Consider the following 15,687-nt stretch of genomic DNA (forward strand, 5'->3'; position numbering starts at 1 on the left):
TCACAATCTGTGGAAAAGAAAAGTGTTAAATAGCCCCCCAAAATTAATAAATGAACAGTTTAGTATCTTCAATGTTCAACGTACAAATCTACAAGCTGGACACTAGCTCTCTAATTCACAAAACTGTTTTTAGCATGAATTAGATCCTCATAAATCCCCCTTTTGGTTTCTTCCAGGACAGATAACAGACATATATATGTCCTTAACCTTTTGGAATCTAAATCCATAAATTAAGTAATGATGCTGTAGCAAATGCAATTCAGGATGAGTCCAGATGTGGTCAGTTCCTGGGGTGTGACACAGGGGGTAGATTCTTATAACCTGATAAATAATCTGATCTGTGGCATTCTCCCCATCCCTCTGAGTAATCTATTATAAAAGGTATAGGAGCAAAAATCAGGAAATATTTTTATTTGGTTTAGTACTATCTGAAGCTTACAGTGCTTCATTCTCACAGATGCTTTAGTAATATGTAAATGGTTAGAAGTAAGTGGCTCCAGCTGGTGATAATTTGAATGGGAGAGAATTTGGAGAGAGAAATCAGAGGGGGGAGCAGTTGGGGAGAGCTCCATTACCCGCCCCCCCCCAGAAAGAAGCTGATTTTCTATTTCATTTGGATGCACACCATGATCACCTCAAACCTCTCTCTTTTCATGCCTCCACCCACCCTACCATTTCTCCATGGGCAATGAGGGGCTGGTGGTACAGCAAGGGTAATCTGAACTAACTTTTGTATTTGCTATGCTGTTTATGTTGAATCTTTATTGTGTGTGTGGTGTCAGTTCTCTGTATAAATTTATTGTGATGATAATTGGTTAATAAAATTATATAGGTTTCAGGTGTACAATTCTATAATACATCATCTACATACTGTATTGTGTGTTCACCACCCCAAGTCAAGTCTCCTTCCATCACCATTTATACCCCCTCTATCCACTTCTGCCTCCCCCGAGTCCCCTTTCCCTCTGGTAATCACCATACTGTTGTCTATGATGGGTTTTTTTTATTGTCATTGTTTGCTTTCTTTCTTCACTTTTGTCACCCAACTCCCCTACCCTTGACCACTGACAGCAGTCAGTCTGTTCTCTATATCTAAAGGTCTGTTTCTATTTTGTTTGTTAGCTTACTTTATTCATTAGTATCCACATATAAGTGAAATCATGTGGTACTTGTCTTTCTCTGACTGGCTTATTTCACTTAGCACAATACTCTCCAGTATTAATATAGAGCTTTTAGTCCATTCATCTACTGATGGACACTTGGGCTGCTTCCAAATCTTGGCTATTGTAAATAATGTTGCAATGAACATAGGAATACATCTATTCTTTCAAATCAGTGTTTCAGGTTTCTTCAGATATATTCCCAGTAGTGCAATCATTGTGTCATAAGGTGATTCTATTTTTAACTTTTTTTGAGGTAACTCCATAATGCTTTCCACAAGTGGCTGCATTATTCTGCATTCCTACCAACACTGCATGAGGGTTCCCTTTTCTCCACATCCTCACCAACACTGTTTTTTGTTGATTTATTGATGATAGCCATTCTGACAGATGCGAGGTGATATCTCCCTGTGGTTTTAATTTGCATTTCTCTGATGAATAGGGATGTTGAGGATATTTTCATATATCTATTGGCCATCTATATGTCCTCTTTGGAGAAATGTCTATTTAAGGTCCTTTGCCCATTTTTTAATTGGGTTGTTTTTGGTGTTGAGTTGTATAAGTTCTTATTAAATTTTGGATATTGACCCCTTATCAGATGTATCATTGGCAAATATGTTTTCCCATTCAGTGGGATGTCTTTTCATTTTGTTGATGGTTTCCTTTACTGTGCAAAAACTTTTTAGTTTGGTAGTTCCATTTATTTAATTTTTCTTTTGTTTCCTTTGACAGAAAAGATATATCAGAAAAAAAAATAGTTTTACAAGAAATGTCCAAGATTTTACCACCTATGTTTTCTCCTAAAATTTTTGTGGTTTGTAGTCTAAAATTTAAGTCTTTAATCCATTTTTAGTTTATCTTTTGTATGATGTAAGAAGGTAGTCTAGTTTCTTTTTCTTCTTTTTTTTTCTTTTTTTTGCATGTATTTGTCAAATTTTTCCAACACCATTTATTGAATAGTCTTACCCCATTCTATGTTCTTGCCTCCTTTGTCAAATATTAATTGACCATAAAGGCATGGGTTTATTTCTGGGCTTTCTATTCAGTTACATTTATTTATGTTTGCTTTTAGGCCAATACCATGCTGTTTTTATTACTATGCCCTTGTAGTATAGTTTGATATTATGTAGCATGATTCCTCCAACTTTGTTCTTCTTTCCCAAGATTATTGTGGCTATTCAGGATCCTTTGTGGTTCCATATAAATGTATGGAATATTTGTTCTAGTTCTGGGAAATACGCCATTGGTATCTTGATTGGAATTGCATTGAACATATAGATTGCTTTGGATAGTTTGGACATTTTAATGATGTTAATTCTTCCTATCCATATGAACAAGGTGTATGCTGCCACTTATTTGTATCTTCTTCAATTTCTTTCTTCAGTGTCTTATCATTTTTCAAGTATAGGTCTTTTACATCCTTGGTTAAATTTATTCCAAGGTGGGTTGTTTTTATTTTATGCAATTGTAAAGGGGATCATTTTCTTAGTTTCCCTTTCTGTTAGTTCATTATTGGTGTATAGAAATGAAAATGATTTCTGGATATTTTTTTGTATCCTGCTTACTGAAATCTTTTATCTCTTCTAGTATTATTTTTGGTGGAATCTTTAAGGTTTTCTACATACAGTACCATGTCACCTGTAAATAATGACAGTTTTACTTCTTCCTTCCCAATTTGGATGCCTTTTGTTTCTTCTTTTTGTCTGATTGCTGTAGCAAGGACTTCCAGTACTATCTATCCTATATAATAAAGATGTAATATGCAAATAGTCATTACATAAAGACTGGATCACGGATCAGCAGGAGGGTGGGGCAGAGAGCTACAAGTGGGTGGCAGAGAGCTACAGGAGGGGGTAGGGCAGCAAACTATGAGTAAGGGGTGATGAGGGAGGGAAGGGGGAGGAGGGGGGGGACGGGGAGGAGGCGGGGGAGCTACTGGAAGGCGGGGCAGTGGGCAGAGAGCTACAGGAGGGCGGCAACAAGCTACTGGCTGCAAGCGGGTGATGGAAAGCTACAGGAGGGGGCAGGGCAGCAAGCAATGAGGTGGAGTGGGAAGGAGGTGGGTAGGAGAAGCTACAGGAGGGCAGGGCAATGGGCAGAGAGCTACAGGAGGGTGGCAGCAAGCCACGGATTCATGCGCAGGGCTACTAGTCTAATCTAATAAAAGACAACCATGCAAATTGACCATACCTTCGCTATGCCTTAAGCCACACCCACCAGCCAATCAGAGCAACTATATGCAAATTAACCCAACCAAGATGGCGGCCAGCAGCCACAGAGCTTAAGCGAGCAGGAGGCTTGGTTGCTCCAGTGATGGAGGAAGCCAAGCTTCCTGGCCAGTTCTGAGCTCCACTGAAGGCAATAAAGTTTCAATTATAAAAGATAAATAAACCCCAGATACCTGCTTTCAGCCTGCCATGGCCATGGAACTGGAGCGAGCAGGAGCCGGCTCTGAGTTCCACTGAAGGCAACAAAGTTTTAATTATAGAAGTTAAATAAATCCCAGAATATAAATAAATAAATAAATAAATAAGTAAATAAATAAATAAAGGAGAGGCTGGGAGCTTCTGTCGCCGGCGGGCTTGGCCAGCTTGAAAACAGCCCTCAGCCCCTTACCCAGACTGGCCAGGCACCCCAGTGGAGACCCCCCACCCTAAAGGGTGTGTGGCCAGCCTGAAAACAGCCATCAGCCCCTCATCCAGGCTGGCCAAACCTCCATGGGGTGAGGGTCCCCACTGGGGGGGGCTTGACCAGCCTGCAAACAGCCATAAGCCCCTCACCCAGGCTGGCCAGGCACCCCATCAGGACCCCCACTCTGATCTGGGACACCCTTCAGGGCAAACCAGCTGGCCCCCACCCACGCACCAGGCCTCTATCCTATATAATGAAAGGGTAATATGCAAATTGACCCTAACAGCAGAACAAATGGGAATGACTGGTCACGATGACACACACTGACCACCAGGGGACAGAAGCTCAATGCACAGGCATGGAAACATGGAACAGACTGATGAATATCAGAGGAAAGGGGGAAGGGGAGAGGGTGGGAAGAGATTAACCAAAGATTTTATATACATTCTATATAAAATTGGTGCACAGATTCGTGCACCAGCAGAGTCCCTCAGCCTGGCCTGCACCCTCCAGCAATCTGGGACCCCTTAGGGGATGTCGGACTGCCAGTTTTGGCTGTGCCCCAGGCTGGTTTCTGCCTGATCCCTGCAGGCCAGGCCGAGAGTCCTCACTGGTGCACAAATCCATGCACTGGACCTCTAGTATTGAATAAGAGCGGTGAAAGTGGGCATCCCTGTCAGGTTCCCAATCTTAAAGGAAATGCTTTTAGTTTTTGCCCATTGAATATGATGTTGACTGTAGGTTTGTCATATATTATGGCCATTATTATGTTGAAATATTTTCCCTCTATTCTCACTTTGTGAGAGTTTTTGTCATAAATGGGTGCTGGATTTTATCAAATACTTTTTCTTTATTTTTGATATAATCATGTGATTTTTATCCTTCATTTTGTTTATGTTGTATATTTATTGATTTGCTGATATTGTACCAACCCTGCATCACCAGAATAAATCCCACTTGATATATGATCTTTTTCATGTATTGCTGGATCCAATTTACTAATATTTTGTTAAGGATTTTAGCATCTGTGTTCATCAGGAATATTGGCTTATACTTTTCTTTCTTTGTAGTGTCTTTATCTGGTTTTGGCATTAAGACAAAGCTGGCCTTCTAAAAAGAGCTTGGAAGTCTTCTCTGTAATCCACTTCAGGACTTTTTGTTTGTTGAGAGGTTTTGGGGGTTTTTATCCTCTTTTATTTTATTTATTTATTTATTTTTAATTTAAATTCTTTATTGTTTAAAGTATTACATAAGTCTCCTTTTTCCCCATTGACCTCTCCCCGGCTGCTCCCACCCCCTGCACATGCCCTCACCCCACTAGTGGTTATGCTCATATGCACACATACAAGTCCTTTGGTTGATCTCTTACTGCCCCCATGTCCTCTGCCTTTCTTCTTAGGTTGGATGGTCTGTTTCTGTTCAATTTATGTTGTTCATTATATTCCACATATGAGTTAGATCATGTGATATTTATCTTTCTCCAACTGGCTTATTTTTCATAGCATAATGCTCTCCAGGTCCATCCATGCTGTTGCAAATGGTAAGAGTTCCTTCTTTTTTACAGCAGTGTAGTATTCCATTGTGTAGATATACCACTGTTTTTTAATCCACTCCTCTGCTGATAGGCACTTGGGCTGTTTCCAAATCTTAGCTACTGTAAATTGTGCTGCTATGAATATAGGGATGCATATATTCTTTCTGATTGGTGATTCTGATTTCTTGAGATATATTCTTAGAAGTGGAATTCTGGGTCAAATGGGAGTTCCATTTTTAATTTTTTGACAAAACTCCATACTGTTTTCCACAGAGGCTGTACCAGTCTGCATTTCCACCAGCAGTGCACAAAGGTTCCTTTTTCTCCACCTCCTCTCCAGCACTTGTTGTTTGTTGATAGCCATTCTGACAGGTGTGAGATGGTACCTCACTGTCATTTTGATTCGCATCTCTCAGATGATTAGTGACTTAGAGCATGAATTCATATGTCTCTTGGCCTTCTGTATGTTCTCTTTTGAAAAGTGTCTATTTAGTTCCTTGGCCCATTTTTATTGGATTGTTTATCTTCTTTTTGTTAAGTTGTATGAGTTCCCTGTATGTTTTGGAAATTAAACCCCTTATCGGAGATAACATTGGCAAATATGTTCTCCCAGGAAGTGGGCTTTCCTGTCGTTTTGTTGATAGTTTCTTTTGCTGTGCAGAAGCTTTTTATTTTGATGTAGTCCCATTTGTTCATTTTCTCTTTAGTTTCCATTGTCCTAAGGGCTGTATTGGTGAAGAAAGGATAAACAAGTTTGATGAACCTCTGGCCAGGCTCACCGAGAAACTAAGAGAAAAGACCCAAATAAACAAAATCAGAAATGAGAGAGGTGAAGTAACAATCAACCCCACAGACATACAAAGGATTATAAAAAATACTATGAACAACCCTACTCCAACAAACTGGACAACGTAGATGAAATGGACATATTCCTAGAAAAATACAATCTTCCAACACCCAATCAAGAAGAATAAAAGAAACATGAATAGGTTGATAACTACTGATGAAATTGAAGCAGTAATAAAAAAAATAAAAATAAAACTTTCAGCAAACAAAAGCCCTGGTCTGGATGGGCTTCACTGGGGAGTTTTACCAAACATTCAAAGAAGAACTAAAACCTATCCTACTCAGACTATTCCAAAAAATTCAAGAGGAAGGCACACTTCCAAGCTCTTTTTATGAAGCTGGCATTACCCTAATCCCCAAACCAGATAAAGACACTACAAAGAAAGAGAATTACAGGCCAAAATCCCTGATGAACATAGATACTAAAATCCTCAACAAAATCCAGCAAATCGGATCCAGCATTACACTAGGAAGATCACACACCATGACCAAGTGAGATTTATTCTGGGGATGCAAGTCTGTTATAATATCCACAAATCAATAAATGTCATACATCACATAAACATATTGGGAGAAAAATCACATAATCATATCAATTGATGCAGAAAAAGCATTTGACAAAATCCAATACCCTTTCTCAATAAAAACTCTCAGCAAAATGGGAATAGAGGGATCATACCTCAACATAATGAAAGCCTTATATGACAAACCTACAGCCAACATCATACTCAAAGGGCAAAAACTAAAACCATTTCACCTAAGAACAGGAACATGACAGGGAGCCCACTTTCACCATTCCTTTTTGACATAGTATTGGAAGTGCTAGCCATAGCAATCAGACAAGAAGAAGAAATAAAAGACATCCACATTGGAAAAGAAAAAGTAAAATTGTCATTATTGTAGATGACATGATATTATAGGTAGAAAACCCTAAAGACTCTAGACTACTAGACTTAATAAATGAATTCAGCAATGTAGCATGATACAAAATTAAGACCCAGAAATCTATGGCTTTTTTATACACCAATAATGAACTCACAGAAAGAGAGAAAAAAAAAAAATCCCATTTACCATTGCAACAAAAAATTAAGATACCTAGGAATAAACTTAACTAGGGAAGTAAAAGACCTGTACTCGGAAAACTACAGGACGTTGAAAAAAGAGATAGAGGAAGACATAAACAAATGGAAGAACATACTGTGTTCATAAATAGGTAGAATCAACATCACTAAAATGTCCATACTACCCAAAGCAATCTACAGATTCAATGCAATGCCCATTAAAATACCAATGGCATATTTCACAGACCTAAAACAAACTCTCCAAAAATTCATATGGAATTTAAAAAGACCCCAAATAATGAACACAGACACCGGCAGGGTGAGGGCATGAGTGGGGGGATGGGGGAGGGCAATTCGGGGATAAGGACACATATGTAATACCTTAATCAATAAAGAAAAAAAGAACCTGATATTAAAATGTAGCCTATTATTTGCAATATATAGTATGGTCCTCACTCATAAAGTATAAAATAAATACAAAATATCAAAAATAAAATAAATAAAAATAAATAAATAAATAAACCCCAAATAGCCACAGCAATCTTGAGAAAGAAAAACAAAGTTGGAGGGATCACAATATCAGATTTCAAGCCATATTACAAAGCCACTGCTCTCAAAGCTGTCTGGTACTGGCACAAAAACAGACATATGGATCAATGGAACAGAACAGAGAACCCAGAAATCGACCCAAGCCACTATGCTCAATTAATATTTGACAAAGGAGGCAATTGCATACAATGGAATCAAGACAGTGTCTTCAATAAATGGTGCTGGGAAAATTGGACAGACACAGGCAAAAAAAAAAAATGAAACTTTGATCACCTACTTACACCATATACAAAAATAAACTCAAAATAGATAAAGGACTTAAATGTAAGATGGAACCATAAAAATCTTAGAAGAATCCAGAGGCAGCAAAATATCAGACATACGTCATAGCAATCTCTTCACTGAGAGTTTTTATTTTATTATTACCACCTTAATTTCAGTAGTTTTAACCTATCTACTTGGATTTTCTGATTCTTCTTGATTCAGTTTTGGAAGATGGTATGTTTCTAGGAATTTATCCATTTCTTCCAGATTGTCTAATTTGTTGGCATATAGTTGTTCATAACATTTTCTTACAATCCTTTGTATTTCTTTGGTGTCAGTAGTTATTCTCCTCTTTCATTTCTGATTTTATTTATTTGGGGCCTTTTTTTTCTTGATGAGTCTGGTTAAAGGTTTGCCAATATTGTTTATCTTTTTAAAGAACCAGCTCTTGGTTTCATTGATCTCTGTATTGTTTCTTTGGACTCTATTTTGTTTATTTCTGCGCTCATCTTTGTTATTTCCTTTCTTCTGTTCACTTTGGCTTTGTTTATTGTTGTTTCTTCTAGTTCCTTTAAGTGTAAAGTTAGATTGTTTATTTGAGCTTTTTCTTGTAATGCTATGAATTTCCTTCTCAGGACTGCTTTTGCTGTATCCCATAGATTTTGGGTTGTTGTGCACTCATTTTAATTTGTTTCAAGGTAACTTTTGATTTCTTCCTTGGTATAATTGTTAACCCATTCATTGTTTTGTAACGTGTTATTTAGCTTCCATATCTTCGTGTTTTTCAGTTTGTTTCTTCTGATTGATTTCTAGTTTTATACCACTATGGTCAGAAAAGATGCTTGATATAATTTCAAGCTTCTTAAATTTATTGAAACTTGGTTTGTGTCCTAACATGTGGTCTATCCTAGAAAATGTTCCATGTACACTTGAAAGGAATATATATTCTGTTGCTTCAGGGTAAAATGCTCTGAAGATATCAATTAAATCCATCTGATCTAATCTGTCATTTAAGGCCATGGTTTCCTTATTGATTTTCTGTCTGGAAGTTCTATCACTGATGTCAATGGGGTGTTAAAATTACCAACTATGTATTACTGTTGATTTTTCCCTTTATGTCCATCAATATTTGCTTTATATATTTAGGTGCTCCTATGTTGGGTGCATAAATGTTTATAAGGGTTATATGCTCTTATTGGATTGATCCCTTTATCATTATACTATGGACCCAGTGCACGAATTCGTGCAACTTGAAAGGAACTGTGGGCCGCGAGACTACAGTAGGCACAGGGGCAGGTCTCAGCCCATCCTCTGTGCCCCCACCTGGCCCCTCCCGCCTCAGCCCCTGGTCCCCTGTCTGCTGGCAGCCCAGCTCCCACCGCCGCTGCTCCCACATGCGGATGGCACCAGCCCCACTCACACCCACTGATAGCACAGAGCAATTGGGGCCAGCGCCAGCAGTGGGTGCAAGCAGGGCTGGTGCTGTCAGTGGGTGCAAGCAGCGACTGCTGCCCTGATTGCCCCTCAGGAGCACGGAGAGGTGAAGAAGCCATCAGGGGCGATCAGGGCCAGCAGCCGCCACTCACACCTACTGATGGTGCCGAGTGATCTGGACTGGCATCAGGCACCAGCAGCAGGTGCGAGTGGTGGCTCCAGTGCCGGCTGCAGGTACGAGCAGGGCCACTTCTGGCAGTGGATGCAAGCGGGGCTAGCGCCAGCAGCAGGTGCAAGCACCAGGAAGGACTGCAGCATGCAGGAGCAAAGAATTTTCAGTAACCACCAGAGGCTCGCCCCGATGACAGTGACTGGCACCCTGCCTTGGTCTGGTGCTCCTGCTCACTTGCTCCACCATCCCGCCGTGGTCAATGCCTGCCATGTTCCGCACATGCCCCCCTGGTGGTCAGCGCATGTCATAGTGACTGGTTGTTCAGTTGTTCCGGTTGTTCCGCTGTTCAGTCTATTTGCATATTAGCCTTTTATTATATAGGATAGTGTTCTTCTTTATCACTTACTATAGCCTTTGTTTTAAAGTAGACTTTGTCAGATATAGGGATTGCTACTCCAGTTTTTTCTTATTTCCATTTCTTGATCTTGTTTATCTTTTAAAAAAATAACTCTTGATTCTTTGAAAAGAAAAATCTTTTTCCATTCCTTTACTTTTAATTTGTGTGCATCTTTCATACTGTGATGAGTCTCTTCTAAACAGCATACATAGGTCTTGTTTTCTTATCTATTCAGCTACCCTGTGTTTTTTGATTGGAGAACATAGGGCATTTAAAGTGATTATTAATAGGTATGTATTTATTCTTTTAACCATGTTCCTCTGGTTTTTTTCCCTCCCCCTTCCCCTTCCCCCCCTCCCCCTCCACCTCCCCCTCCCTCCCCTCCTTCTCCTTCTCCCCCTCCTTCTCCTAGAAACCCCTTTAACATTTCTTGTAATACTGGTGTGGTAGTAACAAACTCCTTTAGCTTTTTCTTATATGAGAAGCTCTTTTTTCTCCTTTGATTTTTAAATGATTGTCTTGCTGGGTAAAGTATTCTTAGTTGTAGATCCTTGCTTTTCATCACTTTGAATAATTCATGCCAATCACTTCTAGTCTAAAATGTTTCTGTTGAGAAATCAGCTGACAGTTTTATGAGAGCTCCCTTGTAGGTAATGGTCTTTTCTTGCTGCTTTTAAGATTCTCTCTTTTTCTTTAACCTTTGACATTTTAATTATGATGTGTCTTGGTGTGGGCCTCTTTGGGTTCATCTTGTTTGGGACACTCTGTGCTTTTTGGGCTTATGTGTCATTTTTCCTTCACAAGGTTAGGGAAGTTTTCAGTCATTATTTCTTCAAATAAGCTCTTGTTCCCTTGCTTGTTCTCTTATCCTTCTGATACCCCTATGATACAAATATTGGTACACTTCATGTTGTCCCAAAGTTCTCTTAAACTATCATCTTTTTATTTATTTGAGAGAGAGAAACATCAATCAGTTGCCTCCTGCACATGTCCTGACAAGGAATCAAGACTGCAACTGGGATATATGGCCTGTCCAGGATTTGGACCCACAACCTTTTGATGTACAAGACACACTCCAACCAACTGAGCTGCACTGGCCAGGACTGCCCTCATTTTTTTTAATATATATTTTTGTTGATTTCAGAAAGGAAGGGAGAGGGAGAGAGAGATAGAAACATCAATGATGAGAGAGAATCATTGATTATCTGTCTCTTTCACACCCCCACTGGGGATCAATCCTGCAACCCGGGCATGTGACCCGACCAGGAATCGAACTGTGATTCCTGGTTCATAGGTTGACGCTTAACCACTAAGCCAGGCCAGTCGAGCTATCCTCACTTTTTCTAATTCTTTTTTTCTTTTTCTGGTCTGTTTGGACATGTTCTGCTACCTTTTCTTCCAAATTGCTTAATTGATCCTCTGCTTCAACCAACCTATGGTTTATTCCTTCTAGTGTATTCTTCATTTCAGGCTGTGTTTTTTTTATGGTTTTTATGTCCTTTTTATGCTGTTATAGTTCTTCCTGAGCATCATTATAGCCATTCATTTGAACTCTATCTGGTAAATTATTGCTTCCATTTCATTAATTCCTTTTATAAAGATTTCTCTTGTTCTTTCATTTGTGGCATGTTTCTTTGTCTTCCTATTTTGTCTGCCTCTTTGTATTTGTTTCTATGTATCAAATAGATCTGCTATGACTCCCAATCTTGATGGGGTCACCTTATGTAGTAGGTATCCTGTGGGACCCAGTGGTGCAGTCTCCTCGATCACTTGAGCTGGGTGCTTCAAGAATGTCCCTTGTGTGGGTTATGTGGGCCCTTCTGTTGTAATTGTGTCTTGATTGCTATTGGCCCATTTGTGCATGGAGTCACCCCTCAGGCTCACTGACTATGAGGATCAACCCCAAACACAGTGTATGAGCTGCTATGCAGGTACTGACCACACAAAGTGGAATTCACCTCAGCAAGGTCTAGTGCAGCCGTGGGCAAACTACAGCCCACGGGCTGGATCCGGCCTGTCTGAAATGAATAAAACTTAAAAAAAAGACCGTACCCTTTTATGTCATGATGTTTACTTTGAATTTATATTAGTTCACACAAACACTCCATCCATGCTTTTGTTCCGGCCCTCCAGTCCAGTTTAAGAACCCATTGTGGCCCTCAAGTCAAAAAGTTTGCCCACCCCTGGCTAGTGCCTGCTGAGATCTCCCGTTGGGTATGCTGCTTATGAAGTTAATTGGATCCTACTCTGATGTTTGAAGCTGGCCACTGGTTGTATTGATTCTGGGCCTCTTGGGAGGGACTCTGTTGCAGGTCAATGTCAGATGCTGCCTGTGACTGAGCCTGAGAAATCTGTCTGGAGCTACAAAGCGATTCATAGTTTGTGGCTGCCTCTGCTGGGCTTGGGTGTTCATGGGAAGGACCAAGCTGCACACCAACACTGGCTTTTACCAGTGCCAGGTCAGGGCTAGTCAGCAAATGTCCCAAGGAACCCTGAGATCCACCTCCTCCTATTTCTGCCTGCCAGCTGCCAGTTAGGTTCAATCACTGAAAGAGACTCTGGTGGTACTCAAGTTGCATAAGGTAGATTCTCAGTGAGTCACCAGGTAGGGGTGAGTGGTTTTTACCAGATCCATACAGGTTCAATCTCAGTGCCAGTGCTGGGTCTGAGGCCACTTAGCAAAATCCCAGGGAATGCCAAGTCTAGCTTCCACCTGCTGGGTGCTCACACACCTTTGTAGTAGGGCGGAATCTTAGGGAGTTTGTCAAAGGGAAGCCAGAAGAGTTTATCAGACCCAAACAGACCAAGATTTGGCCGAGTGAAGGGAGGACTCTGCATTGGTTATAAGCACAAGGCAAAAATTTCCCCTGTACTAGAGCCATACGATTCAGACTGTCCAAGATTCTATCAGGAGCCTCATCTCATCAGGGCAGGGACACCAGGAGTTGGAAGTGGGGGAGGTGCCAGTCAGGCTTTGGGGTGGGTGCAGGGACTGGCCACACAATTCAGTCTGTCCCAGATTCTGCCCAGATCTCGGCAGGTCAGAGCTACCAATCATTGGGAGGGTGGGGCAGCAAGGAGCCTGGAGAGTGAAATTAGCAGATCTCCCATGAGAGGGAGGTCCCAGTCAAATTTACAAGAAAGTGGGGTAAATTGCCCCATCCCAAAGCCACACAACTCAGTCACAGACACCTTGTAAGTCTGCTCAGACTTTTATACCCCAGCCCAGGCAGCTGACTCTGCAGAGTGGGGTTCAAAGGGTAGGGCTATTGCATTCCCCCAGGCTGATGCCATATGGAGGGGGTGAGGCTCCACTCAAGAATGATATTGTTGCTCTAGCCAGTTTGGCTCAGTGGATTAATAGAGTGTCAGCCTGCAGACTGAAGGGTCTCAGGTTCGATTCTGGTGAAGGGCATATGCCTGGATTGTGGGCTTGATCCCCAGTAGGGGGCAAGCAGGAGGAGTGGATCAATGATTCTCTCCCATCATTGATGTTTCTATTTCTTCCTCTCTCTTCTTCTCTGAAATCAATTTTTTAAAAAAAGAAGTGATGTTGTTTGTGACTGGAGAATGACTCAGCATGGGGGGAGGGGGGTCTTGGTGGCTATCCTTTTAGCTTTCTCCCCAGAGGCACAAACCCCAGTCTCTCCTTGCATGCCTCTAGTCCACTCCGCTTTCCTCTGCCAAAGCCAAGGTGAGTAACTGAATGAGATTTTGTGCATCGGGCTCCTGTTTCTCCCTGATGGATAGAATCCCTGCTGATTTTCACAGCCAGGTGTTATGTGGGCATTTCTTCCCAGCTCTGGTGCTCTGGACTGAAGAACCTGGTGTAGGGACTGAAACGCCATGCTCCGCAGGTAGAACTTTTGCAGCTAAGCTATCCCTCCAAGATTTCAGCCACTGCCCCTAGGACTGGGCCCACATCTTTTTGCATCTACGCCCTTCCTACTCATCTCAGTTTGGCTTCTTCTGTAAATCCTTGGTTATAAGACTTCTCTTCAGTTAGTCTTCAGTTGGTTATTGTTCTATGCTTCCGTTGTAATTTCAATTTGGTGCTGGGAGGAGGTGAGTGTAACCTCCATCTACTCATTGCCATCTTGGATCTCTCTATGCTCATTCTTTCCCTTAAGTATGAAACTTGAGTTCTCTTTTATTCAACAAATATGATTGATTTTAACATAAGACTGGCATGGGTGGTTGCTGATGATACAGTAATAAATAAAGTAAATTTGGCCTCCCATCACAGACCTTAAATTCTAGTGGGTGATATTCACAAGTTATTGGTGTGATAAGAGCTGTACAGGCAGAAACATAGGATACTTCAAAAGCATTTAAACATAGGAAATGGAAGCCCCAGGGTGGGCTTGGGTGGGGGTCAGTAGTGATAGTTCAGAGAAAAAGAAGGGCATGCACAAAGTCACAAAAAGGAGAGAAAACACTGTCCATCCAAAAAGCTGAAAAATAAATCAATATAACCACAAAATTCAATAAAAAAATAAACCTTTGTGCCCAGCTGGTATAGCTCAGTAGTTGAGCATCAACCTATGAACCAGAACCAGGAGGTCATAGTTCAATTCCCAGTCAGGGCACAGTCCCTGGTTGCTGGCATGATCACCAGTGGGAGGATTCTCCCTCATTATTGATGTTTCTATCTCTCTCTCCTTCTCCATTCCTCTCTGAAGTCAATAAAAATATATTTTTAAAAAACAAAACGCTTGATGGTGAAAGATGGATCAGTTATAATATGTTTGAAATGCTACATCTAAGTGGAGACATGGAATAGACAGGGGCATCGATGGGCTTGAGGCCCAGGAGAAAAGTCAGGGTTAGACATACAGCTTTCTCATCTATCCAGTGGTCTTTTCTTCATCACAATACTCTTAAGAAATACATTAGTTGGAAGGCAATGGGAATACTTGGTGATTTTTATTAAAGAGTTGCCACTACTGTGTAGAAAGTATGAAGTTAGAACAAAATTATATTTTTCCTGCTGTTGTATTATTTTGCCTTAGAAGGCCTTCTTTTTTTGATGGTCTGCTCTGCAATCAATTGAAACCTAAATGAGGGCTCATCCTTTGTCTGGGCAAGTAGCTACAAACTCAGGGCCTTATGCTAACAAAAGCTTTTATTTCCTTTGTTGAAAGTTCTTTCTCATCATTTTCTAAGTATAATTGCTATTTACCCATTGACTTGTAAAGCAGGATTCAGTGTTATATTAATGCTCAAAAGTTAACATTTGCCAAATTTAAACTCTGCATCACAAAATTACAAATGAAATAAATTATTATATATCTACATTGTATTTCCATATGTCTCACCCCAATTACAGTGAAAATAAACACAAATTTTCAATGTTCTGATAAGCAAAAAAGTTGGAGACTTACAAAGAGGTACTTATATATTTTGTCTAAATATGAGTCAAGATCTATCCAGTCTCTTTTGTCACATTAGAAAAATCTCTGTTTGCCTCTTAATAGTCTGCAAACATCTTCTCAGGTCTTTCCCAAGTTTCAGTAGCTTTCAGGGCACATGACATCAACAATCACATTTTTACTAAGTCTCTCTCAACCACTAAACCTCTCTACTGGTTTTCCATCTGAGTTTCAAGGATTATATCTTCTTCCTCTTGTTATCTCTAA

Source organism: Myotis myotis, unplaced genomic scaffold (genome assembly GCF_014108235.1).
Source record: "Myotis myotis isolate mMyoMyo1 unplaced genomic scaffold, mMyoMyo1.p scaffold_m19_p_2, whole genome shotgun sequence".
Classification (NCBI taxonomy): domain Eukaryota; kingdom Metazoa; phylum Chordata; class Mammalia; order Chiroptera; family Vespertilionidae; genus Myotis; species Myotis myotis.